Source organism: Nuphar pumila, chromosome 7, assembly GCF_984573655.1.
Source record: "Nuphar pumila chromosome 7, dmNupPumi1.hap1.1, whole genome shotgun sequence".
Taxonomy (NCBI): Eukaryota; Viridiplantae; Streptophyta; class Magnoliopsida; order Nymphaeales; family Nymphaeaceae; genus Nuphar; species Nuphar pumila.
The window spans coordinates 916,475-928,959 of record NC_143255.1 but is presented as its reverse complement, the minus strand read 5'-3'; the positions used below and the strand labels follow the sequence as shown (position 1 = coordinate 928,959).

The 12,485-nt window shown below is 36.3% G+C and overlaps 1 long non-coding RNA gene across 1 annotated transcript; it reads left to right on the top strand.

Moving 5' to 3' along the window:
• The first annotated feature begins 7,958 nt into the window (after positions 1-7,958).
• On the top strand, positions 7,959-9,347 carry LOC149830773 (uncharacterized). The gene is made up of 2 exons (XR_016432964.1): positions 7,959-8,804; positions 8,956-9,347. It is a non-coding gene; the product is annotated as an uncharacterized LOC149830773 (long non-coding RNA).
• Positions 9,348-12,485: the final 3,138 nt, after the last annotated feature.

The window sequence follows — 12,485 nt, the reverse complement described above, 5'->3', positions numbered from 1 at the left end:
ATTAATATTAAACAATAATTAATTCTGAATTTTAGAACTTAACTAATGGTGGGCCTCTAGAAGAGTCCACAATTGCCATGAGGCAAGAATAAAACGGTAAGTAAACAAAATAGAATTCTAAGAAATTAAGAAAGAGTTGAAAAGTCAAAATTAAGAATTTTTAAGAAATAGAGAAAGTGTGTTGGAGATGGACTCCCACATGAGAAGTCCTATATCCAGCATACATTAGAAGGGCCTAGAAAGGGGGGGGGGGGGGGGGGGTCACCTCCTATACATCCCATTATTTAACTCAAAAAAAAAAAGAAAGAGAAAGAAAGAAAGGGAGCGAGAAAGAAAGGAGGGGAAGAGGAAGAAGAAGAAGAAGGAGGAGGATTCATCCTTTTTTTCTAGTCTTTTGAAGCTTTTTTTGGTCTTTTTCGAACTCCAAACAAGGTACATGTTCGTTCTTTTGATTTGAATAGGAAAAAATGCTATAAATCTGATTTAGGTAATATTTTTTTACAAGAACCATGAATCTGGTTTGATTTTCCCTGTTCAAATTGAGAAAAAATCGATATATTCATGATGGATTCTTTTATTTTAGAGTTTGAATCTGATTCCGTATTGAAAAGTATATTTTAGTTCAGATTTATGCATAACTGCATCCATGTATATAAATGTATATATATATATATATATATATATATATATATATATATATATATATATATGTGGATAAATATGTCCCATAAGACATGTAGTCAAATCAGACCAGGGCAACGAGGGACAGATCTGGACATATCTGTCCCATCGTGTATGCTATTCAATCTGGATAGATCTGTCCACTATAATAGTGCACAGATCGAAAGAGGCAGATTAATACTTGAAATGAATGAATATAAATCAAAAGAAACAAAAATAAAATTAGCATGTTAATCATTCTCAATCAGATAATCGGTTACTACAAATATTTTTTAGGCAGGTGCATCCTGAAGTTGTATAAATTATATATTCATACTTCAGTTGGGCCAATAATTATTGGTTGAATCTTCTCAACTTTTATCCACAGTTTATAGAATGGATATTCAAAGGAACATTGTTTTGTTGGATGGCTAGGTTTTCATTAGTTCAAAGCTAAGTTTAATGGGAGATATTGATTAGAAGCAACAATATTCTTTTATTCTTTGCTTAAAGTGATTTTGCCACTATATGTTGTAGCAGACATTGCCCTTTCTTATGCCAATAAGGATAAACTTTTGGAAGAACTACATCTTAACAGTATGTTGTCTAGCCCCATCTGACACAGTTGGCTGGGCAGAACAGGGTGTTGTTCAGCCCCAGCCGACTGGTTCGACTTTGTTGGATGTATGTCAAAACAAAAAAGGGTTTTTTTGCCCGAGTTATGGTCTCTTAAAGAACCCAGCCGACTGTGTCGACTAGCTAAATGTTTTGTTGAAAAAACCCAGCCTATTGCAAGTAGGCTGGGTAGTGTTTTTCTTTCTTTTAGCCTATGAAGCCCAGTCGACAGCAGGTCAGCTGGGCATCATTATGCTGGCAAAGCTCCAACCCACTGCTAGTCGGTTGGGCACTGTCATTACATGATAAGACAATCGACAAGATTGGGTGTCTAGCCAACTGTTGGGTGGGTCGGTTTAAAAAAAAATATTGAGCACATTCTGAGAAATATTTTTTGGGCAAATTCAGGACTATTTAGAAAGAGTAAAATTGGTACAACTTAGGGCACTTTCAAAAAGGAATATATGTACATGCTAATGTCTAGATTTACAAGCTTTTATATATGACAAGAATTACATGTAAACTTCGATTTATACCTTATGTATGTTTTGGTTTACTTATATGCTCATACTTACATGTATGATTAGAATTATATGTTCATGTGCATGTTTCAAATTCACTTGTTTACATGTATAAATTTATTATTCATGTTTAGACATGATGTGTCCATATTCATACATGTTAAATGCCCCACAGTTATATCCATACTTGCATATGTGAAATGCCATGTTGTTTTCAGATGTACATATGTTAAAAGTTTAGTTTTCATGCATATAAATATATAAACTTATGCATGCATTATATGTAGTTTTGCATGACTATACATGTGCAGATTTTTGCATAATCATTATTGGACTGTTATGCATATTTCATGGGAGTACTTGAATGTGTTCATGTGCCTACCAATGTTGTCCCGTGTGCGGGCAACAATGGTTTAGACTCGGTGGGTATATGTGTTGTACCTCGAGCGGGCAGCAATGGTTTAAATCCAATTTTGGAATAACCATCACTTTGGGGACAAATTTTTTTTTTGAGATATTGTTGAGGTTTCATATACACATAAAAAATATAAATTAGTGCAATCAGATAGTAAATACTCATTATGAGTTATGTGAAAAGAGGCACTTAAATCCAAAATCCAAGAAGGCTTACCTGGAGGAGAAGAAGAGGAGATGGCGACGTCGAATGTAGGAGTGGCCTTAAGAATTTGTGAGACAACATATGCTATTTGGGCAATGGGCAAATCATTGAAGTTGCCCACTTTCTTTGATTCTTGAGGGTCTTCACTTAAGGTAGCCACTTTCTTAAATTTGGGATAATCTGGTCTTATTTGTCCCAGTTCCTTACAATGATGGCAAATGATTTTGTCTTTGTATCCTCCTCCATTATGTCCTTCTTCATTGATTTTCCTCTCAAGATGAGGTGGTTTATATGTTTTTACAAAATTTCTAGGTGTTGCCATGGCAAGGATCTCATCATTAGATTTGTTCATTCCAAGTCTTGTTTCCTCTTGACAAATTTTAGCAAGAGTCTCACTTATAGAAAGGGTTGGGTCTTATAAAGCAAAGAACACCTAATTGCTCAAATTTTGATCGGAGGCCATAAAGAAAAGAAAAAAGATTTTCTCTTTCTATTTGGGATCTTCTTATTTCAATATTCGAACCTTCCCATTTTCATTTTAACATGACTAGTCCATTCCAAATAGGAGATAAAATACCGTAAAAGTCTCTTACATTTTTATCTCCTTGTTTTGCATTATATACATTGTCTTGAAGATAATATAGCCTAACCATATCTTTTTGGATGAATGTACTCTTTATAAAACTCTATGCATCATATGATTTTTTAAACTTGATAATGTTTGTGGCAATTTTGAATTTCATAGTATTCATAAACCATGAGAGAATTCAAGCATTGCTCGCTTCTCAATCCTCTAACTTGTTTTGATATTCTTGCAAAGCTTTCTCCTTTTCTTCTTCAGACAAGGCTTTGACTTGATCTCCTTCTCTTCTTGTCAATTTGAGTTGTGGTTTATTAGTAGTACCACTAACAAACCCCATAGCTTCTTACCTTTGATGTAATTCTTTATTGTCGTCTCCCACTTCAAGTAATTATTTTTATTTAGCTTGTAGGAGATGATGGAGGCGAAGTATCTTTTTCTCATAATAATTTCAAGTAGAGGAGTTAGAAGAGGGCCATGAGTTGAGAAGCACCACCACAAATAGAATAATCCCAAAATAATTTTTCACTTCTCCAAGAGTCAAGCTCTGATATCATGTAATCAATCAATTATGCACGAATACAATGCCAACGATCAAAGGGCTACACAAGTGCACAACAGAACCGTGGTCTCTAGTGAACAGATCACAATCTTATAAAAGAGATAAGGAATATGAACTACACAATAACACAAAGGCACAAAAGCCTATACGAATAAAAAAGATCTTTATAAGCTTCATATAAAATGCTTCTAAGGGCATTGCATACAAGAGTAGAGTGAGGCTCTAAGCTCTATTTATAGAGCCTCACTTGGGAGGCCGTCCAATATGACCGTTGGGCTGCCTCCCAACAGTCATATTAGCATTTAATACAAAAAATAAAAATTAAAAAGAGAAAAAGTATATTTCAGTCCTTAATGGACTGTACTAAATGCATATTCTTAAAAAGACCAAAATACCCCTGACTGATATATGTATAAGTCAGGTATATACTGTATTTTAACATCTATCACATGGTGACCACGTCTCTATAGTCTACCTCATGCGATTTAATGTTCCTCATGTCATATTTCTCTTTTTTTTTTTTTGAGGAAACTCTTGTGAGATTTATCTGTTTGTGTAGTTTATGATGGCTTCCCCAATCATTTTTATAAGCTTTTCTAGGACTCATGTAAGATAGACATCTTTGAGCTAATCTCAGAATTCTTCTCTAACGGTGTTGTATTGACGGAATTAAACAAATTAGATTTTGTTCTGATTCTAAAAGACTTGCCAGCTGTGGACATCACTGGGTTCCGGCCAATTTCACTACTGAGTGGCCCCTACAAAATTTTGGCTAAAGTGTTTGCTAATCGCTTGAATGAACTGTTGCCTGCCACCATATCCCCATATCAATATGCCTTTATCAAGGGTCGACTGATATATGATGGGGTTCTAATGACAAGTGAGATTGTTCACTCCCTGAATAATTGTGGTACACCCTTCTTCCTCCTTAAATTGGATATATACAAGGCTTTTGAGACAGTGTGGTGGTCATTTCTAGAGCAATGATTATTAGACATTGCTTTCCTGGTTCGATTTGTCGATTGGATGATGGAAATGCTATCGACTTCACAAATTTCATTATTAGTTAATGGCAGAAGAGGTGAGTAATTTAAAATGGAGAGGGGCTGACACAGGGTTGCCCGCTTTCCCCTCTGCTATTTGGCATAGTAGACAAAAGTCTCAATGCCTTGTTTCGCAAAGCTACTTCGTCGGGTTTCATTCAAGAATTGCCGATTTTAGAATTATGGGACTTCTCGATGTTGCAATACGCATACAATATTTTGATATTTGGTTCAACCAACAAGTCAAATATGGCGCGTATATCATTGCTTGTCAAAGTTTAGAAGCTATCTCAGGTCTTACCATTAGCGAAGAGAAGTGAAAGATTGTTTCAACTTGCTCCCCCCCCCCCCCCCCCCAAAAAAAAAAAAAAAGAAACCTTTCAAGAAAATTCTTTTTGGATGCCGCTCTTGATTACTACCACTTGACTATTTAGGCCTCCAAATAATCCAAAATTATGATAATCACATCATCTAGTCCAAAGTTGAGGAGAGGGTTCAAAAGTGGATTAACTCAGGGTCAGCGCCCTACCTATCTCAACCGGCTAGAGTTGTTCTCATCCGACATGTTTTAAGCTGCCTTTCTATGTAAGGTGGAGGCAAGAATTGAAAAAAAAAATTGAAGAAATTTCTATGGGATGGGTCGGGGCCTTGGGATGTCACACAGGGTCCCATTGAGAGAGGTGGATTGGGAATTCAGAAGCTCTCCTCACTTATCCTATGTGAGTGGTGGCGGCGTTTAGCTATGGACAATGCACCTTGGATCTCACTTGTTAAAAGGTAAGTACAAACTACTTGGGTCACCACAAGACTGGACTCCAAATTCAAGATGGAGAAAATAATCAGTTATATGAAAAGGCCTAGATAAGATCTTTCAATTTGTGAGGCAAGATCAGTCTTGATCAAGTACCAAATGGAACATCTCCATGGATGGTGGTGCATTCATGCATGGTTGCTGTGTTCTGCTACTCTTCGTGACAACATGGCAGTGTACTCCAAGGGTGCCATTTGGAGCACTAGCACTTCTCCGCAAGCATGTTTTTTTGCTTGGACCTTACTATTCAGGAAAATAAACACACAAGACTGCATCCAAAAGATGGAGATCCAAATAGTAAACTGGTGTCCCATGTGTGAATCTGGATATCAAGCAATCATCATGCATTAGGAATAGGATGCTACTCTTTAGCCCCCCTTTCACGAGATGCTCCAAGCAATGGCGAAAGTTTTGGACGTGGTGGTGTGTGTGGGAGGAATGAAACAACAGGCAATTCAGATGTGCTCAGAAGTCATTGGATTTTATTCATCATGCGATGCAAAATGATATGTTTCACGCAGTCAGACTAGTTTGGCCGAACTCTGATATCTCTTCTCTTGGATTGGTCAGCAACCTCTCGGTCCCTACATCTCCATGTCTTTAATGTAACTCTGAACCATTCTGTCATGTTACCCTTTCTGCCTTGATGAAATTTCTTTGTCTGGGCTGCCACTCTGGTTGGCTTACTATTTACTACCATAATAAAATTTTCTTCATTGAAAAAATTAAAAGTTAACGTGCTCGATTTAGTCGAAAATGATCCTTGGATAATGTTTTTTCATGCAAAAACATGTTTTTTTTAAGTACAAAAAAAATTGGTGCATTTACAACCGTCTATTAGTGCATCACCAGAAAAATCTGTACACAAGTTGGATTCTGGTGATTCAAATGCAGGTTCCCACTAAAAACAGAAAAATAGAGCACATCCATGGAGTTATTTGGACCGAAAAAAAGAAAAAAAATCAAGTTTTCTAAGTCGTTTGCACGTACAAACGATTGTAGCAAACTTACCCATATATATATATATATATATATATAGTGTGAGTGTGTGTGAAAATTAATAGCTCTTGAACAACTTTATGTCCTAAACATTCCAAACTCTTCTAAAAAGCATAGTTCAACTAGATTTTTCCGTAATCCAAGCTTGTGATTTGTGATGTGTTTATCATTACTTATTAAAAACCATGGATTATATATCTATATATCGCAAATGCAATCCTCCAAATGTGTTAGACATGGTCATTTCCTAAGAACCGACTATTTTATCATGTTGTTTAAAAAAAAACACGACTTTTGGATGCCTGATTACTGATGAAATTTGGTGACATTGATTTTCAAACCCTAGAAAATTTTGTTCATGTATTGTAATTGGATGATCAAAAAGCTGATTCATATAAAACAAAGCATGTATATTACATTTGAATGACCACACTAAAAAAAAAACAAAAAACGCTCATGAAATTCTCAGCTAACTTAAAAATTCACATATTTTTAGTTAACATAGTTGAGTTTATATATATGGGTTTGTGTTCACTAGTCATTTGTATGTGCAAACGACCCAGCAAATGTGGGGATGTTTGGGTTTTTTTCTCACATCTAACACCATAGATGTGATCTACAGGTTTTTTTAAGTGGGAACCAATTTTTTGGATTACCAAAATCCGACCTGTATGCAAGTTTTTGCAATGATCCAAAAATGGCTATGAAGGCATCAATTTTTTTTACTCATAGAACATTGTGTCAACTCTAATTGTTAGATTCAAACTAGATTGTAAGTACAATCATTTGTACCAAATATAAACCATATATATATATATATTGAGAGAGAGAAGGTAGATGGTAGCAGCCTATCACTTTACTTATTTACCGTTAGCTTACTATGCTTTTGAAAGATTTTTTCAATGTTTTCCTTAAATCTGACCATAGAGATAGATCTTCTAAAAATTTTATAAATAGTCAAGGCTTTGAAAATTTGTGTTTTTTTATTGAAAAACATGATATATGTGTCATTTTCTAGAAAATCATTCATGCTGAACATATCGGCAAGATCAGATTTAATAAAAACAACCCAAAAATGATTGTTTGCACTCATTGGTGGGCCAAAAAATGTTAGACAGCTACCACTTTTATATAAAAAATAATCATACTGTCCTTGTAAAAACAAAGTGTTTTAAAAAAAAAATCTCATAATCCAAAATTTTGATTCTTAACTATTAAAACAACGTATTTCAAGAATCTGACTATTGGATAATCTGATTTCGACACATAAGTATGTTTTTATAAAATTTAAAAATCAACAGTTTAAAATTTGTATAAATAGTCAAGGCTTTAAAAAAAATCATGGATTTTTAGAAAAACATGATACATGTGTTGTTTTCTAGAAAATCAATCATGTTGAACATATCTGCAAGGTCAGATTTAATAAAAACAACCCAAAAATGATCGTTCAAGGCACGTGCCTTCGTTCGGACTCCCATCCTTCCAAGTCTCCTAGCTATGTCACTCCTTGATACCACAATGATAACCTTTCAACCAATTTCAGGGTTAGGCAGGTAGTGAATTTGGCTAGATAAGGGATGCAAATGTCCTGGAAGGATGGCGCCCTCGTTTTTGTGAATAGTGTAATTATCTTTTCATTGATAAACCAGTAGGGATCCGCCAAACCCCAGATTTCCATTGGAAGCTATCCCTCATGTCTGAACAATCCCCTCTCCTGCGTTCCCACACATCCTCCTATCCCAATAAGCTTCAATCCTCCTTCCACAGACTGGGTCCTCCCTTTACAAGATCGGATGATGTGCAGGAGCCCTCTAGGTCAGGGTCCAAATCGTTCAAGGCTCTCTTATGAGCAGAGAAGAGGGAGTCGTTACCCCCCAAATTTGGGGGCAGAACATTGCAAGTACGTGATGGAGATTCCGGCAGTCTCTTATCAGGTGATGTCTTCTCCATTTTCATGGGCGGCGGTTGGGGGTTTCTTCTCTCCGGATCGGGTGAGCAAGAATATGGAATACACCCTACATATTCCAAAACCTGAAAAAAAAATTGTCAGTGCTGGTGAAGATCAAGGGCCTGCAAGTGTCAGTGCTGGTGGGGTGGATAATCGGGAATCCGTCATAAGGATGGAGGTAGGGCAAGCAAGGAACACGAGAGTGATCATCAACTGTTTGATGAATTGACTAAGGAGTCTATCTTCCCAGCCGAGGTTGAGTTGTTTCAGGGAGCTGAATCGAAACAGTTGTTGCAAGAGAACAGTAGCATGGCCCCCCAAACAACCTGGTCCAAACAAGACTAAAAGGGCTGGGCGCAATAAAGCAAAGCCATTAGAGTTGAGTTTGGTGGAGGCTACTTCATTCATCTCGCAAACCGATGGTAGCTCTGGAGTCCTCAGTTCAGGTACACCTCCTTCCAATCAACCTATCTTTTCTCCCTTTATGTAGTGGATGGTGCTATTTCGTGAATCTCCCCATCCCCCCCTAAGGGGTAATTAACCCTTTTTATAATGACGAGCATCTGAAGCCTGACACGTAAGTAGTCGATGAAATAGACTGCCCTCCTGGCTTTTCACCAGGGATATGGGAGACTCCCTTAAGCAAGGATCAAGGGAGAGCTAGAAGATGCAAGGAGCATGGTGAAGCCAGGCCAATTTCAGGTTATTATGAGAACAAGTCAATGGTAACGGAGTCGTTCTGAGGGAATTGGCAGTTAAGTCAGAAGGAGGTCGGTCTGTTAAGATGGCATTGAAGAGGAAATTACTTTTTTCAATTCAGGAATTACCCCCCTCAACAGGGTTCTAAAATTACTGCTGGTACGGAGGTCACAGGTAAAGAGCATTCTTGCCTCCATATAAGGAAAGCAATGTTAGATATTTTACGTGGGTAACATATGAAATTAATGACTCTTTATAAACCGTTTAAAGTGAAGGCCCATTTAAAATGATCTTAGAGGCTGGGCCATAATATCTTATAAAGTATAATATATACATGGTTATCTTTAAAACCATATACAGTGGTGATTATCTTTTACTTCTTCATCAAGAAACCTCTTATTATGTTTAAATAAGAAGGAAAGGCTAACCCATTAAGATTTATCCGTGCAATAATAGATTCAGGTATGCTTTTGTTTTATATTTTATTTATTTGTTTCTGATTTTTTTAAAGATTTAGTATAAACAAAATTTAAGGATCAAGAAATATGATTTTTCTAATTCAGAATTCAACAATTGCTATCGGAGCTTCTTGTTCTTGTTAAATCGTTAAAATTTATAATTTTACCATTGATTCTTTGTTGGGTCATCAAAATCTCATCGGATTCGATCTTTTTTCTCATTTGACTATCGGCATTAGGGGCTAATAAAAAAAATTTATTGCCACAACCGACAACATCATTGGAGGACCGATGGGATCGACAGCTTGCCGTGAAGGGTGGCTCACCCTTTCTGTTCGATTTTGACATAGGCATCGTCGGGTGTTTGCACAGGAGAAAAAAAAATAAAGATCAGACGATCCTCCCCATTTTCTCTAATAGGTACGGAAGGGAGCAGGATGGCTTCCTCCTCAGTTTGGCGACATGACGTAGGCAAAGGAGGGGCGAACAACCCTCCCCACTCCGTCAGTCGAGGCCCGGATGGAGGAAGGGTTGATCCAGCCCTTCCCTTTTGTTTTTCGCCGACCGAGAGAGTCGGTTGGCCCTCACTGGGTTGCCCCTGCCGGACGCCATGCTAGCATCCAACAACAGTGGTCTGGGGTCAGCTATGCGCCCCAACCACCGTTGGGTAACCCAAAACTAACGATGGGTGGGGACGGGTTCAGCCCCCCGTCCATTTATGCAGGGATCGACCTGAGCTGGGTCAGGTCTGACCCAGGTCGAGTATGACCAGGTTGGCCCGTGGGCTGGGTCTGGTTTGACCTGACTCGTCGGGTCCTTGACCCTTTGCATATGCTTTGGAAAAAAAATGGGAAAAGAATTTTTTTTATTTATGGGATCCAGGACATTAAGTATGCATTTTGGGTCCCTTTAGAGGGCTGACTTCGGATAAATTTTTGACCCTATTTGGATCATGGCTTTGTTTTCTTTTTGTTCATATGTATTTTGGATCTCTTTAGAGGATTGACTTCGGATAAATTTTTGACCTTATTTGGATTATAACTTTGTTTTCTTTTTGTTCATATGCATTTAATCACATATTAAATTTGAACTATGGTATTCTTTTCAGAATAAGGGTATGGTATTCTAAAATGAGTTGATTGAAACATGTTACCAAAGTAACCTTTCTTGTGAAGATTGACTTGTTCAGAATATTAAGATGTTTGTATATTTGACATTTATGCGAATAGTGATCGGCCCAAAGGAAGATTACTATTTGGTTGACCCCAAATATAGTTTCAGTAATAAATATGAGATGATTATCAAGCTTTACATGTAAACAATGAGTCGGTCCAAAGAAAAACTTGTTGTTTGACATGATTAATTGTTCATGTTTGATTACTGTAATAAAAGTAATAGCACTTACAAGTTAACATTTTTTTCTAAGACTAATGTCAATGTTGTGTTGGTGTCTTGTGACGGGGTTCACCACAGTTTAAATATGTTAATTAATGTTAATGCATGTGAATATGTATATTAATTGTGAGTATGTTGTGGTTTGTTTTGTTCTTGGTTCAGTTAATTATTCTGCTTCTACAATATATGCAAATATCAATTCAATCTCTATTTTGAATAACTCAAACTTCAATAACTTTAAAGAGAACATTATGATTGTTCTTGGGTATAGATTTGGACATTGCACTTCGAGAGGATCAATTCACTGCTCTCACAGATAGAAGTTTCATTGAAGATAAAAAAAAACTATGAGAAGTGATATCGATCCAATTGCATGAGTCGTATGATCATGAAATGTGCAATTTCATAAACCTTCAGAGGTGCTATGTCTGAAGAGGTTATTGCCAAGAAGTTTCTTGAGAAAATTGAAAAATGTTTTGCTAAAAATGAAAAGGCTGAGACAAGCACTTTACTTTCGAGTCTTGTTTCAATGAGATATAAAGGTAAATGGAATACATTATAGAAATGTCTCATCTTGTTTCAAAACTAAAAGGACTAAAGTTAGAGTTGTCTAAGGACTTACTCATGCATTTAGTTATGATATATCTTCCTGCACAATACAGTCAATTTAAGACCAGTTATAACTGTCAAAAGGATAAATTGACTCTAAATAAGCTCATTTTACATTATGTGCAAGAAGAGGAAATGATGAAATAAAAAAAATAGAAAGTACTCACTTGGAGTTACCTCTAAAGACAATTATAAGAAAAGAAAAAAGGATAAGGAAGTTGCAGTGGACCCTCCATCACAGACTAAATATAAGAAATATCAGGATGTAAAGTTTAATTGTTTCTTTTACAAGAGCGAGGGTCACAGGAAGAAGGATTGTACAAAATATCATGTTTGGCGTGAAAAGAAAGGTACCCTCCTTACTTTGGTTTGTTCTGAGGTTAAATTAACTTATGTACTTAAACACACTCGGTGAATAGATTCTGGTGCTACCACTCACATAAGTGTATCTATGCAAGGTAGCCTAAGTTGTCGAACACCAATTGATGTTGAAAGATTCATTTATGTGGGTAATGGCAAATCAGTTTAAGTTGAGGCAATATGGATTTTTAGATTATTATTAAAGACTGCTTGTTATTTATATTTGAAAGAAACATACATTGTACCATCATGTAGATGAAATTTGGTTTCTATTTTCGCATTAGACAAATTTAGTTATTCTTGTTTATTTGGAAATAGTAAGTTTAAGTTGTTTCTTAATTCAAATCTTATTGGAACTGGCTCTTTATCTATGGCCGATAACCTATATTTACTTAATAGTGTTGTCTCATATCATGAACCTTGCATGTGTGTTCAAGTAGTACAAAACAAAAATTAACCAATGAAAATTCTGTTATATTATGGCACAAGCGCTTAGGTCACATTTTTAAACAAAAAAATGAAAGGCTTCTGACATGTAAAATTCTTGATTCTCTTGATTTTATTGACTTTCAAGTTTGTGTTGAGTGCATAAAAGGAAAACGAACA